This window comes from Canis lupus, chromosome 13 (genome assembly GCF_011100685.1).
Source record: "Canis lupus familiaris isolate Mischka breed German Shepherd chromosome 13, alternate assembly UU_Cfam_GSD_1.0, whole genome shotgun sequence".
Classification (NCBI taxonomy): Eukaryota; Metazoa; Chordata; class Mammalia; order Carnivora; family Canidae; genus Canis; species Canis lupus.
The window spans coordinates 49,048,921-49,072,318 of NC_049234.1; the positions used below are offsets into that span (position 1 = coordinate 49,048,921).

General features: G+C 40.8%; 1 protein-coding gene across 1 annotated transcript in view; it reads left to right on the forward strand.

Moving 5' to 3' along the window:
- Positions 1-6,424: 6,424 nt before the first annotated feature.
- The window catches only part of CRACD (capping protein inhibiting regulator of actin dynamics), a 280,286-nt gene continuing 263,312 nt past the window's right edge, over positions 6,425-23,398 (forward strand). Inside the window, 2 exon segments of the mRNA XM_038556160.1 lie at positions 6,425-6,489; positions 7,074-7,166. The gene's annotated coding sequence lies outside the window, so the exon portion shown is untranslated.

Consider the following 23,398-nt stretch of genomic DNA (forward strand, 5'->3'; position numbering starts at 1 on the left):
CCCTGAGAACTTCAGGCTGTTCCCCCACATGGTTTTTAGTCATTTTTTTTTTTTGTCCTTGCTTTCTAAATAGATTTCTATTTCAGTTCTGAATTACTTCTTAATTGGGGTCACTACATAATTTATCCTCCAAATGTGGACACTTTTGCCAATGAAATATATATTATGTCAGGACAATAGGTAAAAGTCAGGACTGTTTTGGGTGAACTGGAAAATACGGTCATCCTATTTTTATCACACTATTTTTTAAAAGATTTATTTGTTTGTTTGAGAGAGAGACCGACGGAGAGAGAGAGAGAGCATGAGCAAGAGGGACAGAAGGAAAGAGGGAGAAAATCTCAAGCAGACTCTGTGCTGAGTGCAGAGCCCGATGGGGAGCTCGATCCCACTACACTGAGATCATGACCAGAGCTAAAACCCAGAGTCAGATGCTTGACCAACTGCACCCCCCAGGTGCCCCCTATGGTCATCCTATTTTTAACAAAAGAGTTATTAAAAAGTAAGAGAAGTTTTAAATTTCTCACATAGTGGTTACAAATTTTAAATTTGTTGAATTTTGATGGATTTAGTTTTTTGAAATTTATTAAGGTTTGGTTTTTTGGCCTAAAAGTTGATTAGTTTTTGTGACTGGTGCCAATAGTTTTGTACAAAATGCATATTTTCTGCTTGGTGAATACACATCTCTTGATATCTTTTGGATCAAACTTGTTAATTCTGTATATGGTTAGGATGCCTGAATGGCTCAGTGGTTGAGCATCTGCCTTCAGCTCAGTGTATGCTCCCGGGATCTGGGATCGAGTCCCCAATCAGGCTCTTTGCGGGGAGCCTGCTTCTCCCTCTGCCTATGTCTCTACCATTCTCTCTTTATCTCTGTGTGTCTCTCATGAATAAATGAATAAAACCTTTTAAAAAATCTCTATATCGACTATCTCTATAGATTTGTGTGATTTGTCAATTTCTTTTCTTTTCTTTTTTTTTTATGATAGGCACACAGTGAGAGAGAGAGGCAGAGACATAGGCAGAGGGAGAAGCGGGCTCCATGCACCAGGAGCCCGATGTGGGATTCAATCCTGGGTCTCCAGGATCGCGCCCTGGGCCAAAGGCAGGCGCCAAACCGCTGCACCACCCAGGGATCCCTGATTTGTCAATTTCTAAGAAAAGTTAAAAAGTATCCCACTCTAAGAGCAAATTTTTAACTTTTCCTTTTGTTTCGGTTTTTGGCTTAAATATTTCAAAAGCTCTGTTAGATATGTAAAGTTTCAGGACTGTTTTATATATATATATATATATATATATATATATATATATATATATAAAATATTTTATTTATTTATTCATGAGAGACACACACAGAGAGGCAGAGACACAGGCAGAGGTAGAAGCAGGCTCCATGCAGGGAGCCCGATGTGGGACTCGATCCCAGGACCCCAGGATCACGCCCTGAGCTGAAGGCAGATACTCAACTACTGAGCCACTCAGGTGCTCCAGGACTGTTCTATTTTTTGTCGGCTTGTACATTTTAGCACTTGATACCTTTTTTTGACATCTCTTTTATCAGGTATTAACATTGCTACAGCTTTTTGAAATACAGTTTATATACATCCATACAATTCATCCATTTAAATGTATGATTTAATGATTTTTATTATATTTGGAGAGCTGTGTGACTCTTACTACAACCAATTTTAGAACATTTTCATCATCCCCCAAAAGAAGCATACTCACTGAGAGTTACTCACCACTTTCCTCCAACTTTCTTCCTCCAACCATGAAATCTGTTACTATCTCTATAGATTAACCTGTCATACAGGTTAATTTGGTAAAGGTGGAATCATACAGTATGTGGTCCTTTATGTCTGGCTTTTAGTTAGCATAAGATTTTCAAGGTTCATCCATGCAGTAGCATGTATCAGTATTTCATTTCTTTTAATCTCCAAATAGTAGTATTCCATTGTATGGATAAGAGCACATTTTGTTCAATCCATTCATCAGTTGATGGACATTTGTATTGTTTCCACTTTTTGGCCATAATGCTACTATAAATATTCATGTACATTTTTTTTTTCATGTACATGTTTTAGAGGGATATGTTTTCATTTCTTGAATGTATACTTTGGATGGAAATTCTGGGTCATGTGATATCTCCATATTTAACATTTTATTTTCTTTTTTTAAAATATTTATTTATTCATGAGACACAGAGAGAGAGAGAGAGAGGCAGAGACACAGGCTCTATGCAGGGAGCCTGACATGGGACTCGATCCCTGGTCTCCAGGATCACACCCTGGGCTGAAGGCAGCGCTAAACCGCTGAGCCACCTGGGCTACACGATATTTAACATTTTAAAGAACTGCCAATTATTTCCTTAAGTGGCTGCACCATTTTATGTCATCACCAGCAATATATGAGGATTCCAGTTTTTCTACATTCTCACCAACACGTTATTATATATTTTTAATTATAGCTATCCTAATAGGTATTTCATTGTGATTTTGATTTGCACATCCCTCTTGGTTAATGGTGTTGAGCATCTTTTCATTTTCTTATTGCCTACTTGCATATCATCATTGGAAAAATATCTATTTAGACCCTTTGCTCATTTTAAAATTAGGATGCTTGCCTTTTTAATTATTGAGTTATACAAGTTCTTTATATGTTCTGTATACAAGTCCCTTTATCAGACATATAATTTTCTTTTTTTAATTGGTTAATTTTTTTTTTGAAGATTTTATTTATTCTTGAGAGACACAGAGAGAGAGAGGCAGAGACACAGGCAGAGGGAGAAGCAAGCTCCTCACAGGAAGCCTGATGCGGGACTCAATCCTGGGACTCCAGGATCATGCCCTGAGCCAAAGGCAGACGCTCAACCGCTGAGCCACCCAGGTGTCCCCAGACATATAATTTTCAAATATATTTTTTCATTCTGTGACTCATATTTTCACTCTCTTGATGGTATCATTTGTAGCACAAAAGTTTTTAATTTCGATGTAGTTTAATTTACTTTTTTGTTGTTGTTGTTGCTTTGTGCTTTTGGATGTCATCTAAGAAACCATCGTCTGACTCAGGAATGTAAAGATTTACTCATGTTTTCTTCTAAGAGTTTTATAATTTTAGCTCTTTCCTTTAGGTTTACGATTCATTTTGAATTAATTTTTGTGAATGGTGTGAGATAGTTGTCCAGCTTCATTCTTTTGCATCTGGATATCCAGTGGTCTCCTTTGCTTTTTTAAATTAGTATTTGCCTTCCTCTATCATCTATCTATATCTATCATCTATTTATTTTTAAAAGATATTACTTATTCATTAATGAGAGACACAGAGAGAGAGGCAGAGACCTACCTAGACAGAGGGAGAAGCAGGTTCCTTGCAGGGAGCCTCGTGCTGCACTCTATTCCCGGACTAGGATCACACCCTGAGCCGAAGGCAGATGCTCAAACTCTGAGCCACGCAGGTGTCCCTGCTTTATTTTTAGATACCATCATAACTTTGTAATTTAGTTGTTATGTATATGAGATCCAACAGTTATCCTCATTTCGTAGATTTGATGAAGTGTCTGAATGACAGACCCATGCATAAAGAGAAAGTACAATGGATAGGATAGGTGTTCTGATTTCTCACCCCATCCCAGGAGCTATTGATTGCCCTCTGAGCCATTTAAATAAGGCCGCCTCACTCACAATAAAAATTCAGAATATGGGGCACCTGGGTGGCTCAGCTGTTGAGCATCTGCCTTCAGCTCAGGTCATTATCCGGGGTCCTAGGATTGAGTCCCACCTTGGGCTCCTCGCAGGGAGTCTGCTTCTCCCTCTGCCTATGTCTCTTTCTTACAGCCTTTCCATAACCCCTAATATAGCAGTTAAGTGGTTAAATATTTTAAAAATTCCCAATGTTCTTCATCTTTTGTGTTATATTATGGTCTCTGAAAATCTGTCTTAACTGAAAGGCAGCTATTTCAAACATTTTTTAAAAGATTTTATTCATTTATTCATGAGAGACAGAGAGAAAGAGGCAGAGACACCGGTAGAGGGAGAAGCAGGCTCCATGCAGGGAGCCCGACGTGGGACTCGATCCCGGGTCTCCAGGATCACACCCTGGGCTGAAGGCAACACTAAACCGCAGAGCGACCCAGGGAAAGGCAGCTATTTCAAAAGTGAAATACTGGGCTGATACCTGGTTTACTGTGTCACACTATTATTACAGCACCAAATGTAGGAACTATGAATGAATGTGTTTGAAAAGTGAAGGAAAAAAACAGAACCTGTTAAAAGTGGTGCCTGACAGCTTTGATTTCTGAGGCCCATGAGACACAAAGCCCAACTAGAAAGCTCTCCTATGAGCATTAAATTCTCTAGGACTCTTTCAATATATTTTTAAAAAGATTTTATTTATTTATTCATGAAAGACACAGAGAGGCAGAGACACGGGCAGAGGGAGAACCAGGCTCCATGCAGGGGGGCTGACAAGTCCCAAGACTCCAGGGTGACGCGCCCCCCCTCCCAAAAGCAGGCGCTAAACGCTGAGCCACCCAGGCGTCCCAACTCTTTCAATATTTGAAGGCTGTATAATTGGGAGTACCTTGCCCTGCAAAATTTTTTTTTTTTTTTATTTATGATAGTCACAGAGAGAGAGAGAGAGAGAGAGAGAGAGGCAGAGACACAGGCAGAGGGAGAAGCAGGCTCCATGCACTGGGAGCCTGATGTGGGATTCGATCCCAGGTCTCCAGGATCGCGCCCTGGGCCAAAGGCAGGCGCCAAACCGCTGCGCCACCCAGGGATCCCCTTGCCCTGCACATTTAGAAGATGGAGATCTACACTTGATTTGTGTACATTTGAGTTTTCATACAGTCTGTTTTCATGTAGTTGGCAAGACTAAATATGTCAAGAAAAAAATCTCAGTTATATGTTCTACACAGATTTAAATTTTGGCTCTGAGAACTTCTAGTGCTACTGGATCAGATCAGAAAGAATTAAAAAAAAAATTCCAGTATAGTTAACATACAACGTTAAATTAGTTTCAGATGTACAATATAGGGGTTCTCAAATCAGAAGATACTCGCTCAGCTCCTGGTAAAATTCTTCTTTATGCTTATTTGGAATGAAGCAGACATCATTTAGAATACGCAAACACTGAACAACTGAATTTTACCTATATTCACAATGTTTATTTAGAAAAACCCAGTTGGGGCAGGCCCGGTGGCTCAGCGGTTTAGCGCCGCCTTCAGCCCAGGATGTGAGCCTGGAGATCCAGGATCGAGTCCCACGTCGGGCTCCCTGCATGGAGCCTGCTTCTCCCTCTGCCTGTGTCTCTCATGAATAAATAAATAAGATCTTAAAAAACAACAACAAAGAAAAGCCCAGTTGGATAAAGCAACATGCACTAGACTCTCTCAGTATCAAAGTTTATTCTTTGAAGTCCTGCAGTTACATCATAACTATTAGTTCTGCTTTTGGCATCAGGAGATGTGACTCAATATTCAGCCCCTATTAGATCACCTGTCATCTTTTGTTACAGGCGTTTTTCCTAAACTTTGTTTCCATTTTCTTTATTAATAACGATACCGCATTATGTTTTAGCGTCTTTGCGGGTCTAGCGAAGGCAAAGATCCCTAGAGACTGATTTCCGAGTTTCACTGAAGCGGCCACAGCGAAACGTATGGAGAAAAAAAAGTCTCAGCGTCTCCAGTTAGGCCACAAAATGAAAAGCGATCCCGATTTTCCTTAAAACATCAAACTTCGGCGCAGCCCGGGTGGCGCAGCGGTTTAGCGCCGCCTGCGGCCCAGGGCGTGACCTTGGAGACCCGGGATCGAGTCCCGCGTCGGGCTCCCTGCGTGGAGCCTGCTCCTCCCTCTGCCTGTGTCTCTGCCTCTCCCTCTCTTTCTCGGTCTCCAATGCATAAATGAATAAAATCATTTATTCTAGTGAATAAAGTCTTAAAAAAAAAAACCATCAAACTTCGTATTGAATCTCAACACGGATGGGGACAACGATGCCTCGGTGCAGAGGCATCTTCCAGCGCCCGGTGTGGCGGCGTGGGCGCTCCGCGGGGACCTGCGGGGACCTGCCTGTGGCGCCGGCTTCGCGTGCTGCGGGCGACGACCGGCGGGACCCCCCGCGGCTGCAGACCCAGCGCCCAGCGCAGCCGCCGCCGGTGCGGGGCGGGAGCCGTCGGACGCGCGCTTCCCCGCGGCCCGGGCCCGGGGTCTGGGTCGGGGGCGGAGGCGGGCGGAGGCGGGCGGGGCGGCGGCGCGGGTCCGAGCGCCTGAGGCGCCGGCGGAGCACGTGACCACGGCGCGCGGGGCCGGGCGCGCAGTGCCGCGCGGCGGCGGCGGCGGGGAGAGCAATGGAGGCCGCGGCCGCCTGAGGGGCGGGTGCGCTGCCGGGGCTGCTGCGGGGGCTGCCGCTGCCGAGCCGCCGGCGGGGTCGCGTCCGCCCGCCGCGCGCGCGGGGCCGCCGGTCGCCGTCCGGTCGCTGTGGCCGCGGGGGACTCAGGTGAGCGCCCCGTCGGCCCCGCGGCCGCAGCCACACAATGGGGGCAGCGCGCGGGCTTCCCCGCTGCCCTCGCGACCCCCTCCCGCCTCCTCGTCGGCGCCGCGCCCTGGGGCGTGCGGGCTCCGCGGACTGCGGGGCGGGCCCTGCCTGAGGAGCCGGCGCAGGGAGCCCGGGCGGCCGAGCCTGCGGGCGGGCTGCGCCCCGGGAGCTCGCGGAGAGCGCGGGAGCTGGTAACGCCCGCTGCCCGCCCCGCGCCGGGCGCCCTGACCCGGGGGCCGGGGGTCCGGGGGTCCGGGGGTCCCCGCTGCGGCCGGGGCAGCGCGACACCTCGCCGTCTGGGGTCTCGGACGCCGACGGCGCGCAGCCCTCTCCCCCGCCGGAGCTGCCGGGCTTTGTTTAACCTCCGCCAAGCCATTTCGCACAAACTCCGGTCGCCCCGGTTCTGATGAGCCACCACTTTGATGGCCGAGGCAAGACAAAGGTTCTCCCTGTTTGAGGGCTGCGGCCGGGGCGGGGGGCCGCACTCCGCCGCCGCCAGGGCTGTGAAAAGGGCTGTGAAACGCGCTCCGCTTATCTCCCCTCAGGCGCTCCTGGCGATGCTTTCCCCGGTCCTGTGACCGTCCTTCCTCGCCGAGGTCTGCCGGGGTGAGATTGGACCTCCCGACCCCACGGATACGGTAGGTGGGGTATGGCTTTTATGTTCGTGGTTATCGGCAAACCCAAGGGCGGACGTTTACGTTTCGTGTTTGTCGTTCTCAGAAAAAAAAAAAAAAAAGAGGCATCGTGGTAATTTTGTGAATTCTGGATTTTTTGAGAAAGAACGTGTTTTTGAGAAAGGGCGCGTTGACTCAGTAGGTGGAGGGGGACAAGGTGGAGGGGGGCACCTGGTGACTACGACCGTGTGTTGTGAAATTTTAAGACGGTTTTAGGGGATAATGGCCCGGAAACTGATCTGGGGTAGGTGAGGGAGTGTGAGTATGTTGGGGGTGGTGGGGATGGAGAGGGAGTGGTTAGAATACAAAGGATAAGGCAATTTTAGTAAAGGGTCCTTAGTAAATACCGCGAAGCAAGATTTCAAGTCACCAAGTTGCCAGTACATCTATATTCACCTTTGTCAGAATCACCTATCTTAGTCGTTGCATTATATTTAAAATGGCCAACAGTTACTTGGTGTTGTATGCGACTCAGGAATCCGAATACAACAATCAATTTTGAGTCCTTTTTAAAACGTCAACAAAGGAAATACACCTTCGCCACCGCCTCCTTTATAAGAAACCTGAATCCTAGTTCAAAATTATTCAACAGAAAATTGCCTGTAAGAGAAGAAATTTCAAAGGCAAGTTTTCTAAAAGAACATTTTGGAAAATGCATCTTATGTAGGTGATAGGGTTGCGCTGTAGATTACTTCAACTCAGAAATGGGAAGGGGAAAAAAAAATCATGCTACTAGATTGCCCATTTCCAATATTAAAATGTGTTTTCTTCAAAACCTTATTTTTACAGTCACCTCTGACATCGAGGAACTTTCACGCCAAAGGCTTAGTACTTAGCACTAAAATTGGAGTCAAGAAAATAGTAATATCTACTCACCATACTTAGGCATTTGGTGCAGGAAACAAAAGCTACCACGTAGTTTTTTCTAAACTGTAAAGCACTATAGTAAATGTAAGCTATTTTTGCTGGATGAACTTGTGGCTTACAAAAATTAATTAAAATTAATATGAAGTTCTCCAGGCAAGGGATAGTTTATAGTATTTTTCTGTAGTGTACATTTCTAATTTGGCTTATGGTAGGTGTTCAATAAATAGTTATGGAAAGAATAAATTAATGGAAAATAGAATACAGATGGATAAAACATGCTACAGATTGAATTGGCTTTCTTTTTTTGGTTTAATGAAGAGTTGCTGAAGGCCTACTGTGTGTCAAAACTGTGCAAAATGTTTCCACAGATAGTTTATAAAAGCCTGGTGAGCTTCCTTTTTTGATCATTTTTTGATATATGTTTCTATGAAGAACAGGGCCCATTGGGTGGTATTAATGATCATCTCATATAACTGGGTTGCACAATAAAGCATTTCACTTGTTGTGTATACATATACTTTCTCATAATGGCCTCTGAGAAGGCAGGCCAGATATTATCATTCTTGTTTTGTAGGTGAGGAAATCCAGACACAGTGAGATTAAATGACTTGCCAACTCCTTGCCACTGAAGCAACAATGCCAGGGACAGAGGCTGGATCTCATACCTAGTGTTTTCACCTCTGAATCACACTGTCTTTTTCAAGACATACTATACTCTAGAAAATCACTCTCAAAATAGGCTTCATGAAAAAGTCTAACTTTGGGGACGCCTGGGTGGCTTAGTGGTTGAACACCTGCCTTCGGTTCAGGGCGTGATCCTGGAGTCCCGAGATCGAGTCCCACATTGGGCTCCCTGCATGGAGCCTGCTTCTCTCTCTGCCTGTGTCTCTGTCTCTCTCTCTTTCTTTCTGTGTCTCTCATGAATTAAAAAAAAAAAAATTCTAACTTTTAAATAACTTTTATATAAGGAAAACTTCTATTTTAACAACCTAGTAATTGCTGAAGTGGTTAAATGTGCAAGTTCTAGAGTCAGGTGACTAAATTTGAACTAGCACTGCATCTTTGGCAAGTGACTAGATATCTTCAAGTCTCAGTTTCCTCATCTGTAGAATGATGGAAGTAATAGTACCTATCTTACAGGGTTTGGGGAAGTATCAAATGAAATCATGTGCATAGCACAATGTCTTGCAAAAACTAAGCATTCACTGTCAACTGATTATCATTATTATACTGTAAAGTAGTGACTTTAGTTATTTTAAAAAGATGTTATTTATTTGAGAGAGTGAGAGCGAGAGAGCGTGTGCAGGTGTGCTAGGGGTCAAGGGAAGGAGCAGAGGGGGAAGGAGAAGGAGAGGGAAAGAATCTCAAGCAGACTCTGCCAAGTGTAGACTCCCAGTCAGGGCTCAGTTGCCAAGCGTAGACTCCCAGTCAGGGCTCAGTCTCATGACCTCGAGATCATGACCCCAGCTGAAACCAAGAGTTCGATGCACAACTGACTGAGCCACCCAGGCGCCTTTAAAACAGTGGCTTTTAGTTTTTTTGCCCAGTAAGAGGTGAATTTTATATTGCCAGTCAGTATACAGACACATTACAAATACGTTAAAAAAATTCATAAATCAATGCTTAGGCTTCCTATGTGGAATGCATTCTTATATTTCTATCTTATTTAAAAATGCTGGTTAAGAATCTCAGATTCATTAATGGTTAGAACCTGAAGTTTGAAAAGCACTAATGTAAGGGATGATCAGGTTAAATGAAAGAAAAATCTGCTATTGAATCTTTATATTTTTCCTTTTAACCATTTATATCATTTGGAATGAATATTAAATCACACTGAAAATGGATTCTTAAATATTTTGTAGTAATTACAGCCGTTTATTGAATATCATGATCTAGGTAGTGTGCTAAGCAGCCTATTTATGTATGTTATCTAATTTAGTGCTCACGACAGCCTGTAATTTGGCCCTGTGTTTCCATTTGATAATTGAGATTAAGACTCAGAGAGGTTTTATTAACTTGCCCAAGGTCATAAAGTTAGTAGAGATGAAGCAAGAATTCATACTGAGTTCTGTTTGACCCCAGAGTTCTCTGCTGTCTTCCCCCCCCACACTCTGTTCCTATGTTCTGTCACAGGTGATTGCTGTAGATGTATCATTCTTTTTGTGTAAATTCTTTTTGTTGTATCAAGAATTTACCTCTTGAGGTACATCTTTGTAGTTTCCTTTGAAAGGACCCACCTGAAGAAAATTTTCTACTTAAAGTAGGAAAGCATATTGGGTAGACTAGTACTTCATTTTGACTTGGCCATTCTTTGATGTAAATATTTTGGAATAGCTTCTCAGGTTTTTACGATAGAGTCAATTAATTGGTCAGTTTTATTGAGCACCCAGAGGCTTAATATGTCTTCAAAAGAGAGATGAAATAGCTGTGTAACCATAAAAAGACTTCATTACAAATGAATGCCAGCTTTTGTTAAGGCACAAAATGAAGACTTAAGAGCTGCAAAGAGTATTTTATAGTATATTGGTTTGTCTCAAAATCATCAGGCAGTAAAAATATTTATTTTGTAAGGTACTTGTAAGGAAGTACAACTAACTGCCCTATTTTAAAAAATTAAAAAAACATTTTTTTTTGTATTTCAGTTCTTTGCAAGTGTTTCTTAATTTCTTTTTTAAAGATTTTATTTATTTATTCATGATAGACTTCGAGAGAGAGAGAGGCAGAGAGACACAGGCAGAGGGAGAAGCAGGCTCCATACTGGCAGCCCGACGTGGGACTCGATCCCGGGACTCCAGGATTGCGCCCTGGGCCAGAGGCAGGCGCTAAACCGCTGAGCCACCCAGGGATCCCCAGTGTTTCTTACTTTTTAGCAGTATTTCAATTTTAATTTTTCTGATTTTTGGGAATTTTTCTCTTCTAAAAATATTGTCAGAAAGAATTAAGGAATGTTTTGAGGGAATATATTTTATAAATAGTACTTAGAATTTACAATAGATGATTTTAAATGACAGTGGAAAAGCAGATTTCACTGTTTCACATTTACATCTTAAAATTCAGACTCTTGCAGTATTTGGTTTGCCTATTACTGTCGACATACAGGAGTGTCTCTTAATAAATAAGATGATTATTAGGTGCTTAAATATATACAAATATGCTCCTGTTTTTACATTATAGTGTCTCTGTGCATGGAGCTTTAAACTATTAACTGTATGTTTAAACACTTTATTTGTTGAATTAGGGTTAGTCTTTTCAGATTTGATAATTTTAAAGTCAGTTTGTCATGATATATTAGACAAAGAACAGCAGTTTCATGGTTTATTTATGTGGTTTGAAAATCCATATGTTTCTCTTCATCAGTCTTCATTTTCTGTTAAGATTAGATAAAAGTGAATTTATTGTTTTATATCAGATTTCATCTTAGGTTAGCCCTCAAAAAATTGTTTTGCCGCTAATGAAATTTGTGTACATTTAGTAAGCTTAGATCTAATGCTTAATTTATTAACTTCTTTTGTTTAATACTCGACCCTTAGTGAAGTGGTATAGTTTGTGTGAGCATCAAGAAACATTCCAGCTATTGAATAGTTGTTGTAATTTGAATACTAAACCTGGTTACCATTACATTTTGTACTATTATTTTTTTCTTAAAGTATAATTGATATAACACGTATATCATATGGTGTACAACATATGGATAGTACTATTCTCAATGTGAAAATTCTTAGAGATAAGAGCACAATCAATTTAGATGTTATACTAGTGGCTTTGAGGCAGATACATATGCATATCGTAGATTTACATTTATGTATGATTTCCACAGATATGAGAAGTGCAAGACTATAAACTCTTAATCTATAAATTGAAAAAATTCTTACATAACTTTGAGAAAATTAAAAAACAGTAAAAACCTTTGAGATGTTGAATGTCTTATAGTTACATGTTATCAGAAACAGTTAAGAAGCTAAATAGCCCAACCATGTGGAATAACTTTTATATTGTAATAAGTTTGCATATGAAAAGGTGATTCCATTTGAAATGTGAAAATTAAAAGCAGGAATATTTTCAATCAGATTTTAAAATCTTCACCAGCTCTTTCAGATGTTTGTAGAGTTTTTCAAAACTGTACTTTAAGGCTTACGGGGAAATTTCAATAAACTTGCTTCTAAAACTTGTGCTACATTAAATATTAGGAGTTTGAGGCAAAGATACAGAAACTGCAGCCCTGAAACACTTTGGGAAATATTTAAATCAGAAGTGAGTACTCAGCTCATTAGAGACAGGTTGTTAGAATGTAAAACAGGTAGCAGCTGCTAAGAGGAATTATTCCCAGTAACAAGAAGGACAATTTACTAGAAAGGTGTTGGTTTTTTACCAGAGGAGGTAAGAACAATCTACCCAGAGGTCCACTGGCCTCCCTGGGGAGGGATTGGCTGGCACTGTGGGACAAGGGGAACAGTCAGGGAGGGGATGCAATAGAGAAATTTGGTGATTATTTCAATCTGAGATAAGCTGGATTCAGTATATAATCTGTGAAGATTCTTGTTAACCCATGGTTTATAATTGTTAACCCATGGTTTCCTCACAAAGGAGACAGAGAAGGGAAAGGCCATGGTCCTATGATCACTGTTTTTGGAAGAGTCAACATCAGTACACTGAACCCCCTTGACAAAGCCATTTGTGGGCTTAGGTGGAGGTCTAATGTTCTTAGGGAAGCTTGTGACTGATCGAGCAGAGCTAGTAAGACACTGCTGGTGAATTCCAGATTGCTTTAAAGGTTGCATGCAGGATTTTCTTCATTTTGAAAAGTTCTTATTAAATGTAGAGTGACTTTTTCTCTACCAGGGTATTGTGACAGACACAGTGGACTTTCTTGGCACTATTAATGATGCAGCTGCCCAGGCATGTTTGTGATGGGTTAACTGTTTTCTAGAGTTAATGAGGTCAGGGTCACAGGTTCAATTCTTGGGAAGGCCAGTTAGCTTTGCTTTGTTCTCTGATCTCATATTGTACTCTTAACCCAGACTAGCCATCTGGTGAAGGCAGATCATTGATCACAAAGGGACTAATAAACAAGACAGTGTGAGAAGAGCAGCATGACTCTTTCTAGAACAGTGGATATTGAGTAATTAGAGAAACAATCCCAAAGCGTGTGCAAATTGTGTGTCATAGCATTATCTTAATATCTGGAAGATAACATGGTTGTTGATTTTTTTCTTTGCCATTTCTGTTGAAGTCTCATTTTAACAATTGTTTTTTTTTTTTCCTAGTTAGAACTAGATTTTCTAGAAGTCTCATTCATTAAGCAGTTATACACTGTCCTGAATGTTTTTTTTTTTTTTTTTTAAGATTTTATTTATTTATTTACAAGAGACAGAGAGAGAGAGGCAGAGACACAGGCAGAGGGAGAAGCAGGCTCCATGCAAGGATCCCGACGTGGGACTCGATCCTGGGACTCCAGGATCATGCCCTGGGCCAAAGGCAGGCGCTAAACCGCTGAGCCACCCAGGGATCCCCCTGTCCTGAATGTTCTTAACCTCCCTTTAGGTTTATAGGATGATGGCTATGGTAGTGAGAACAGGGTAAGTCTACAAGTAGTAAATTAAACCACCTACTCTGTTGCTTACAGATCCAACTTCACTGAGTTTAACAGGAGAACACTTACAATTTTTCTAAGTCTTTTGTGATGTACGCATCTCTTCTTCCCTTTATTAAAATTACCTATAGTAATGAGAGAAATGCCAAAGATCATTAGATTGTGCAATCTCATGTGGTCCATGTGGCTCTTGAATATTTGAAATGTGGCTTGTCCAAATGGAGATGTGGTGTAGGTTTCAAATACTTGGTATGAAAAAAGAATCTAAAATACTTTATTAATAATTTCAAAATAGACTATGTTGAAATAATATTTTAGCTATGTTAGGTTGAATAAAAACATTATTAAAATTAGTTTTACCTGTTTCTTTTTACTTTTTAAAATGTGCCTACTAGAAAATTTAAAACTATATATACAGCTCACATTTGTGGCTTGCATTCTCTGGGCAGCCGTATTCTAAACCAGCCCCTCATTTTACAGATGAGAAGGCTAAAGTTCAGAGGTTAAGTAACTGAGCTGAGTTCTTTCCGTTGCCTGTAATCTCTTCTTGCTAATAGGTTCGGTGCCCTGGAAGATGGAACTCTTTGAACAATTAGAGGACCATTTAGTGCATGGCAATTATGATTAAATTGCAAGATCTGTGTGTTTGAGTCATTGTATATTAGTGTGAAGCCAATTTGTGTGTGTATGTGAACATGCACATGTGTAGGAGGAGAGTTTGTTTATAATGTTGATGTTTTTTCTCTCATTTTTTTTCTTAAAGATTTTATTTATCCATGAGAGACACAGAGAAGGAAAGAGAAAGAGGGGCAGAGACACAGGCAGAGGCAGAAGCAGGCTCCATGCAGGAAGCCTGACGTGGGACTCGATCCCGGGTCTCCAGGATCAGGCCCTGGGCTGAAGGCGGCGCTAAACTGCTGAGCCACCTGGGCTGCCCTATTTCTTTCACTTTTTTAAAAAGATTTTTTTCATGAGAGACACACAGAGAGAGGCAGAGACATAGGCAGAGGGAGAAGCGGGCTCCTTATGGGAGGGAGCCTGATGTGGGACTCAGTCCCAGGGTCCTGGGATCACAACCTGAGCCAAAGGTGGGTGCTCAACCACTGAGCCACCCAGAATCCCAGTGTAGATGTTTAGATTCAGTTTTAGCTTCCTATCTGGGTCAGAGGCCTTACAGCTTTATTTACTTCTGAGAAAAACACATTAAGATATTAGACATTAACAGTTGTAACTTGGGTGGTAAATAAGGTGGTGCTCATTAAAGAGGTACTTTAATATGTATTTCTTATTACAAAAATTTTGTATAGTTTTGAATGAACCTTAATGGACAAAACAGCAAGATTTTCAGGCTGTATCTCTTCTGGAAGGAAAAGAGCTAAAGTGAAGAGACCTTGCTTACTTAGTCTATGTTCTGAAGAAGGATACATGAGCTATTATTCTCTCTTAATCATGAATGCTCCTGATGTTGCAGCTGAGAAAGAAATAGCCGGAGTTGACTGGTACAAAGCCGTGGCCCCAGAATGTGGGTTTTCTGTCAGTTTTGTGAACATAATGGTCTTTAGTTGGCGATGGTAAAAAGGAAGAAAACCTTAGGACCAAATTTGTTGCCTTTATTATTTCTAGTTGAGATTTTAGTTTTCTCAATCAGCATGGGCAGCTCAAATTAATATCTTAAAGATGTTCACTTTATGCACCTTCAGATCTGGTCTTTCTTTTTGGCCCATACAGTTCTAAGACACTATCAGTTTGTTATCAGTGACCTAATGACCACTAGTGAACAATGACTTTGTGAGGCAGCCTCTAACACTTCAATTAATCTCATCATCCATGCTGGCTAGAAATGTGCAGGAATTTATCTTTTTTTTTTTAATTTTTATTTATTTATGATAGTCACAGAGAGAGAGAGAGAGGCAGAGACATAGGCAGAGGGAGAAGCAGGCTCCATGCACCGGGAGCCCGATGTGGGATTCGATCCCGGGTCTCCAGGATCGCGCCCTGGGCCAAAGGCAGGTGCTAAACTGCTGCGCCACCCAGGGATCCCCTCTTTTTTTTTTTTTTTTTTTTAACCATTTTATTTATTTGAGAGGGAGAACACGAGATGGGGAGAGGGAGGGGGAAAAGCAGGCTCCTATCTGAGCAGGAAGCCTGATGTGGAGTTTGATCCCAGGACCCCAGGATCATGACCTGAGCTGAGGGCATATGCTTACCCAGCTGAGCCACCCAGATGCTCCAGGAATTTATCTTTTTAAGTAGGAGTGGTATGGAGGTGAAAGAAGATATGTGATTACTTCCAGAAGATTGGCTAATAAAAATATTTCCTGATTACCATTTTTCTATGTTTTTTGTCTGTAATAAAAACCTAGTTGATTCTGGGTATGGAGAAAGCAAGATAGCAATCTCTTAATGGTTACCATTGAGTAGGCCAAAATAAGTAACAGTGCCCTGTGGTATGAAGTTTAATGAAAAGTATGTTAACCTTAAAAATAAAACTGCCAGTTATTTACCAGCAAAAGATGTGCTTATTTGGGAATAGAGAATTGCAATCTGGGACATGGAAGCTATGGCAGACCCATAGACAAGACTGGAGAACAAAGGAGAGGACTGCTCTTTTATAGGGAAAAGGGGGGCATTGGAGGGCTGTCATAAACTAAGTAAAAGTCCATTGGAATAAACTGGGGGTTGGAAGTAGAGTGGCTCCTCCTTGCCTGAACTGTGACTGCCTCTCACTGGCTGGACTGCTGGGATTGCAAAAATGGTATCCACCTGCGGCATCCCCCTCCCCTTGGGTCTGAAGTTGAATGAGTGCTGGGTGTGAGAGCTCCCCCTGCTGGTCTCATGACTTCCCTCTAAATGAGGTATCCTTTTATTAATTTTCACTAGTACGGGGACCATCCACATCCCATCTAGCCTGAGTCATCGGAAACCCACTTTATCTTATGGCGGCAGATGTATATTGAGTACACATAATATGCTGGGCACCATGGGTAAAACATGAAAAGAACAAAGGTTGGGGGAGTGCAGATTACTTGAATGTAAAAATATTAATGACTTTGTCTTAGAGTCTAACTTAAGAATGTAGCATTTTTACATTGGGGCAGAACAAATGCATTTTAATTTATATTCTTTTCACCAGCTGATTTCACATGCTGTCATGTTTAATGTCACCTCTAATTTTTATTTTACTATTATTTTAAAAAAGATTTTATTTATTCATGAGAGACACACAGAGAGAGAGATAGGCAGAGACACAGGCAGAGGGAGAAGCAGGCTCCATGCAGGGAGCCCGATGTGGGACTTGATCCCGTGACTTCAGGATCATGTCCTGGGCCAAAGACAGGCGGTCAACCAGTGAGCCACCCAGACATCCCTCACCTCTAATTTTTGACATCTATTTTTTTCCTTTGTCATTGGGATAGCCAGTTGGGGTGCCGGATGGGTATTGTTGCATTGGGAGTCATATTGAGCATGGAAGGGTAGCATACTTCCCTGTATTCCTTCCTTTCCCCCCCTGATCCAGCTGTTTATATCAGGCAGTGTAGAATTGCTAGTGAATATAAAAATGAAGAACTGACAGTCTAGTGAAGAAGAAACACAAGGCAAGCTGTAAAGTGTGATATAATAGATCAGAATGCTATGGGAACTCAGAAGGAGTGATTATTCTGGTGAAGAAGGATAGAATAAAGAAAGATGAGGTAGCTTACAGAGGAAGTGATATTTGAGCTGAGTCTGGAAAGATGGGGAGAATTTTGACAGATGGAGAGGGGGTGGAAAGGTAAGCATGAAAGCCATGGTATATTGATGTGGCAAGAACATCTGGCAGAGAAAACAGTGGGAGAGGCAGGACTAGAAAAAGTGGGTCAGGCAAAGTTTGGAGAAATTTGAAAAAGGTAAGGAGTACTGACTTTTTTTAGGCAATGGAGAACTACCAAAAGCAGCGATTGACATAATCGCATTGACTTTGGAAGGATGACTGGGATTTAAGAGGCCTGGTTCTAAGGGCACCTTTCCCTCTAATTAGCCTGGTGACCTTGTGCAAGTCACTTTACTTCTCTGGGCCTCAAATAGTCTTATGTATAAAATAAAAGGGTATGGGGCAAGAATGACCCAATCAGTCCGTAAACAGATACAGTAGTTACCAGGGGCGTGGTCCTTGCCCAGTGCTGTTGTTGATGCTTTAATACAGGAGCAAACACACGGGGCCCCTTGCTATGGAGGTGATGATCCTAGAATGTCATAGGTGCTTTAAAGAAAGTAAAGCTGAGTGAGTGGAGTGAAACGTGGTATTGCTTCTGCTTAAAGTACTTTGAAGAGTACTTTGAAGTAGAAGAGCTGTGGGAATATTTGGAATCTCTTTCAGCTTTCAAATCATAGGTATAATTAAGTGAAAAGCTGTGGGAGTTCAGCTCTCTTCAACATTGATTAAAATCAGTTTCCAGATAGATGTTCTTACAGTTTCGATTAGTTCCACAAATATGGTTATTGCTGGGCAGAATCTTTTAGCACACCATCTTTTAAATAGCTTAAGTACAGCATAATTTCCTTTTAGAAAAGTTTCTTTGGTGTCCTGAAAAAATGCCCCTCATGTTGGTAATTTGGATGCCACCTCTCTCCCTAGCGCATTCCATCTCAAAACTTGTGGCTTATGGAAAGGGAAGATGCTAACATTTAACCATGTAGATTTAAGGCGGTCATTCAATATATTGAATAGCTCTTCTGAGTTATTTTAATATAAATTAAAATTAAGTGGGAGCTCTGGGACAGCCCTGTTTTAATTAGAGCTGGAATGCATCTTAGGAGACCATTTCTGCCAGTTATAATCATAACAGTGGCATTATGATTTTTTTTTAAAAGAATCATTAATAAGTTAGGTCTATCCTGATGTCTTCCAGGCTTGATGTATAGATCATCCTTGTTGAATCAAGTAAAAGGCTAAAGAATGCAAACATTTTTCTTTGGCCCATAACCTTTTTCTTGGGGATGTGAAGTTGTTGGGCAATAATCATCAGAAGAGTATGCATATAACTGGCTTGTTCTTTAGGAGATACTAGGTTGGGAAATCTGGACTTACTATTTATTGAGGACCGTTAGAGTTTTAAATTGATTTCCCACAAATGATGTCTGCAGCGTTGGGAAGCTGGAGTGGTAGGCTGTACTTTTGAGATGGTGTAAGATGCGATCCCCAACCTGTGCTGACCTGGAATCCAGGCTATGTTGCTTTGTTTCTTTGCCTAGCAATTCAGTGAAACTGGCCCTGCTTGAATTATTTAACTCATTTTATCCTTTAAGATAGTTACAAGGACTTGTTACAGAACTGAATGATTTATAATTTGGGGCTTGCGCATTTATTTTTGTTCTTCATTTTCCCTTTTGCTGAAGATACAAGTACCTTCTGGGTCTTTGGTTCTGCCTGCTGGTTGTTTATAATTCCTGCTCTAGATTACCTCATTCTGCTGGCCCCTGTTGTAATATGATTTGTCTTTTTAAAATTAAATTTCATTAAAATTTTCTCATGCATCCATCTTCCTCAGGATGTTTAGTTGTTTGATATAGAGCCTGAGAAGGAAGGAAAGACCTAAGGAAGAAAGGAAAGAAGGAAGGAAGAAGGAGAGGGAGGAGGGAGAGAGAAAGGGGGATTCTGTTTGGACACAATACTGGTATGTCGGGATCCCCGGGTGGCGCAGCGGTTTAGCGCCTTGGCCCAGGGCGCGATCCTGGAGACCCAGGATCGAATCCCACGTCAGGCTCCCAGTGCATGGAGCCAGCTTCTCCCTCTGCTTGTGTCTCTGCCTCTCTCTCTCTCTGATAGTGTGACTATCATAAATAAATAAAAATTAAAAAAAATACTAGATTAAAAAAATACTATGCCATGTTAGTATGTGATTATTATATTTGAATTTCCAATATTTTTTTCTTCTCAAATGTTTAAGAATATTTTTATTATGGCGAAATATATGTAACATAAAATTTACCATTTTAAACTTAAAAAAAAAAATTTTGTTTATTTAATCATGAAAGACACAGAGGAGAGAGGGGAGAAGCAGGCTCCATGCAGGGAGCCAGACATGGGACTCGATCCCGGGTCTCCACAATCATGCTGAAGACGGTGCTAAACTGCTGAGCCACTGGGGCTGCCCCTCATTTTAAACTTAAAAAAAAAAAAGATTTACTTATTCATTTTATTTTTTATTTTTTTAAAGATTTTATTTATTTATTCATGAGAGACAGAGAGAGAGGCAGAGATACAGGCAGAGAGAGAAGCAGGCTCCATGCAGGGAGCCCGACGTGGGACTCAATCCCAGGTCTCCAGGATCACCCCCTGGGCTGAAGGCAGACGCTAAACGGCTGAGCCACCTGGGCTGCCCTACTTACTCATTTTAGAGAGAGAAAGAGTGCAGGCACTGCAGGAGCAGAGGTAGGTGCAGAGGGACAGGAAGAGAAGCAGACTTCCCTCTGAGTGTGGATTCCCAACACCAGGGTGACGTCACAACCCTGAGATCATGACCTGAGCTGAAATAAGAGTGAGGCACTTAACTGAGCCACCCAGGCGCCCCATCATTTTAACCATTTTAAGTATGTAGTTCATTGGTATTAAGTACGCTTAGAATGTTATAGAACCATCTCCATTGTTCATTTCCAGAACTTTTTCACTGTCCCAAGCAGAAACTCTGTACCTGTTAAACAGTAACTCCTCATTCCCCCATCTCCTGATAGCTCTATTCCACTGTTTCTATGAATTTGCCTATCCTAGATACTCCATATAAATGGAATCACACAATATTTGTCCTTTTGTGGCTGATTTACTTCATGCAGTTTAATATTTTAAAGATCTATCCATGTTGAAGCATATATCAGACCTTTATTTCCTTTTGTGGCTGAGCAAAATCATGTTGTATGTATATAACCTATCTTAAAAATATTCATCTGTTGATGGACATTTGGGTTGTTTCTACCTTTGACTATTATGGATAATACTGCTATGGACATTATTGTATACATATCTTTTTGGATTGTTGCTTTCTTTTCTGCTGGATATATACCTAGGAGTAAAATTGTTGGAATCATATGGTAATTTTATGTTTAACTTTTTGAGGACCTGCCATACTATTTTCTGTAATGACTATACCATTTTAAAATCTCACCAGCAATTGCACAAGGGTTCTGATTTCTCCACATCCTCTTGTTATTACTTGTTGTAATAGGTAACACAGATTTCTCTTGTTGTCCAAAGGTCAACATTCCTATGAAACCCTTTGTAAGATGAAACGGCATAAAATGAAGAAACAATTACGATTAATTTACTTGAAAAATATTTTGAGCATTCCTAGACCACAAAAATAACCTCTTAGGTTTTACTGATACCTACACCACCTCTTGCTAACAGATGCACAAAATAAATCATGATGAAGCACAGTTTTACTGATACCTACAACACCTCTTGCTAACAGATGCACAAAATAGATCACGATAAAGCACAGATGCACACAGGCACAGCTCAAAGGAGGCTCGATGCTAAGATGCTGAGTGTAGTGCTTGGAGAAGGAGCTTAGCAGCGCCACTCTCAGGATGGAAGCTCAGGATGTATACTGCCTCTATAATGGCTCACTGCAAAATAGATGCTGAATGCTATTTTTACTTCTTGCCCTTTTTTTTGGTACTGGTTTTCTTTTAATGTCTTTGTCTGGCTTTGGTATCAGGGTTATGCTGGCCTCATAGAATGAGTTAGGAAGTGTTCCCTCTTCAATTCTTTTGAAAACTTTGAGAAGGACTGGTGTTAGTTCTTTACATGTTTGGTAGAATTAATCAGTGAAACTCTCAAGTCCAGGACTCTCCTTTGTTGGGAGATTTTTGCTTTTGTTTTTATTTTTTAATAGATTTTATTTATTTATTCATGGGAGACACAGAGAGAGAGAGAGAGAGAGAGAGAGAGAGAGGCAGAGAGACACAGGCAGAGGAGGAGCAGGCTCCCTGCAAGGAGCCTGATGTGGGACTTGATCCCGGGACTCGAGGATCACGCCCTGGGCCAAAGGCAGGCACCAAACCGTTGAGCCACCCAGGGATCCCTGCTTTTTGGTTTTAAAAAAATATTTTATTTTATTTTATTTTATTTTATTTTATTTTATTTTATTTTATTTTATTTTATTTTATTTTATTTTATTTATTTATTTATTTATTTATTTATTTATTTATTTATTCATTCATTCATTCATTCATTCATTCATGAAAGATCTAGAGAGAGGCAGAGATGTAGGCAGAGGAGAAGCAGGCTCCCTCCAGGGAGCCTGATGAGGGGCTTGATCCCAGGACTCCAGGATCACGACCTGAGCCAAAGGCAGATGCTCAACCACTGAGCCACCCAGGTGCCCCTGTTGGGAGACTTTTGATTACTGATACTATTTCCTTACTAGGTCTCTTCAGATTTTTTTCTTTCTTCATGAATTAATCTTAGTAGGATTTGTGTTTTAAGGAATTTGCCCATTTTATGTAGGTTATTGAATTTTTTGGCATACAGTTGTTCATAATACTCTTATAATCCAGTAAAAATGTTTCTTCCTCAAGAAGGATAAACTATAAGACTAATTTGAATTAACTAATTCTGAGCTTGAATTTGTAATTTCTGTTCCCTTTAAAGTAGGACTATGTAGGAGTACTAACGTATGAATTAAAAAGTTTTTGTTTCTGGGATGCCTGAGTGGCTCACCAGTTGAGTGTCTGCCTTTGGCTCAGGTTGTGATCCTGGGGTCCGGGGATCGAGTCCTGCATCGGGCTCCCTGCAGGGAGCCTCCCTCTCCCTCTGCCTCTTCTTGTCTCTGCCTCTCTCTCTCTCTCTCTCTCTGTGTGTGTCTCTCATGAATAAATAAAATATTTTTTTAAAAAATAAAAGTTTTTGTTTCTGTGGAATTAGTAATGTCCCCAGTTTCATTTCTGATTTTAGTAATTTTAAGTGTTTTTTTTTTCTTAGTTTATTTAGCTAAAAGTGTGTCAATTTTATTTATCTTTTCAAAGAACCAAATTTTGGTTTCATTTTTTTTCATATTTTCTGCTCTAATTTTAATTTTCTACCTTCTGGTAGCTTTGAGTGTAGTTCTTTTTCTGGTTCTTTAAGTTGTAAAAGTTAAGTTGCCGATTTGAGCTCTTGTTTTTTAATATAAGTGTTTATAGCTATATATTTCTCTTAGCACCTTTTGCTGTACTCCATAAGTTTTGGTGTCTTATGCTTCATTTTCATTTTATTTCTTAAGTATTTTCTAATTTTTCTTATGATTTCTTCTTTGGTCCATTGGTTGTTTAAAAGTGTAGTGTTTAATTTCCACAGTTTTGTGCATTGTTTCCAGTTTTGCTATTGATTTCTAACTTTATCCCATTGTGGTCAGAGAAGGTACCTATTGAACCTATTGAGACTTAATTTGTGGCCTAGCATATGGTCTCTCCTGGAAAATGTCACATGTCTAGTTTTCGCTTCATATATTTTGATGGTCTGTCATTAGATGTGTTTATAATTGTTACATCTTTTTGCTCTATTGAACCTTTTATTAATGTTTAATATCTTTCTTTGTCTCTTGTACTTTGCTGATAAACCCCCATATTCCTTGTTGCTTTTATATATGTATCAACACTAATATTTTATCTGTGGTATTTACCCTTTTCCCCATCATATCTTCTTCTGTGTTAATTGTACATTTTTGTAGTTGTACATTTGTCCTGGTATGTCCATAGCTCATGTTGATGAGAGAAAAACTAC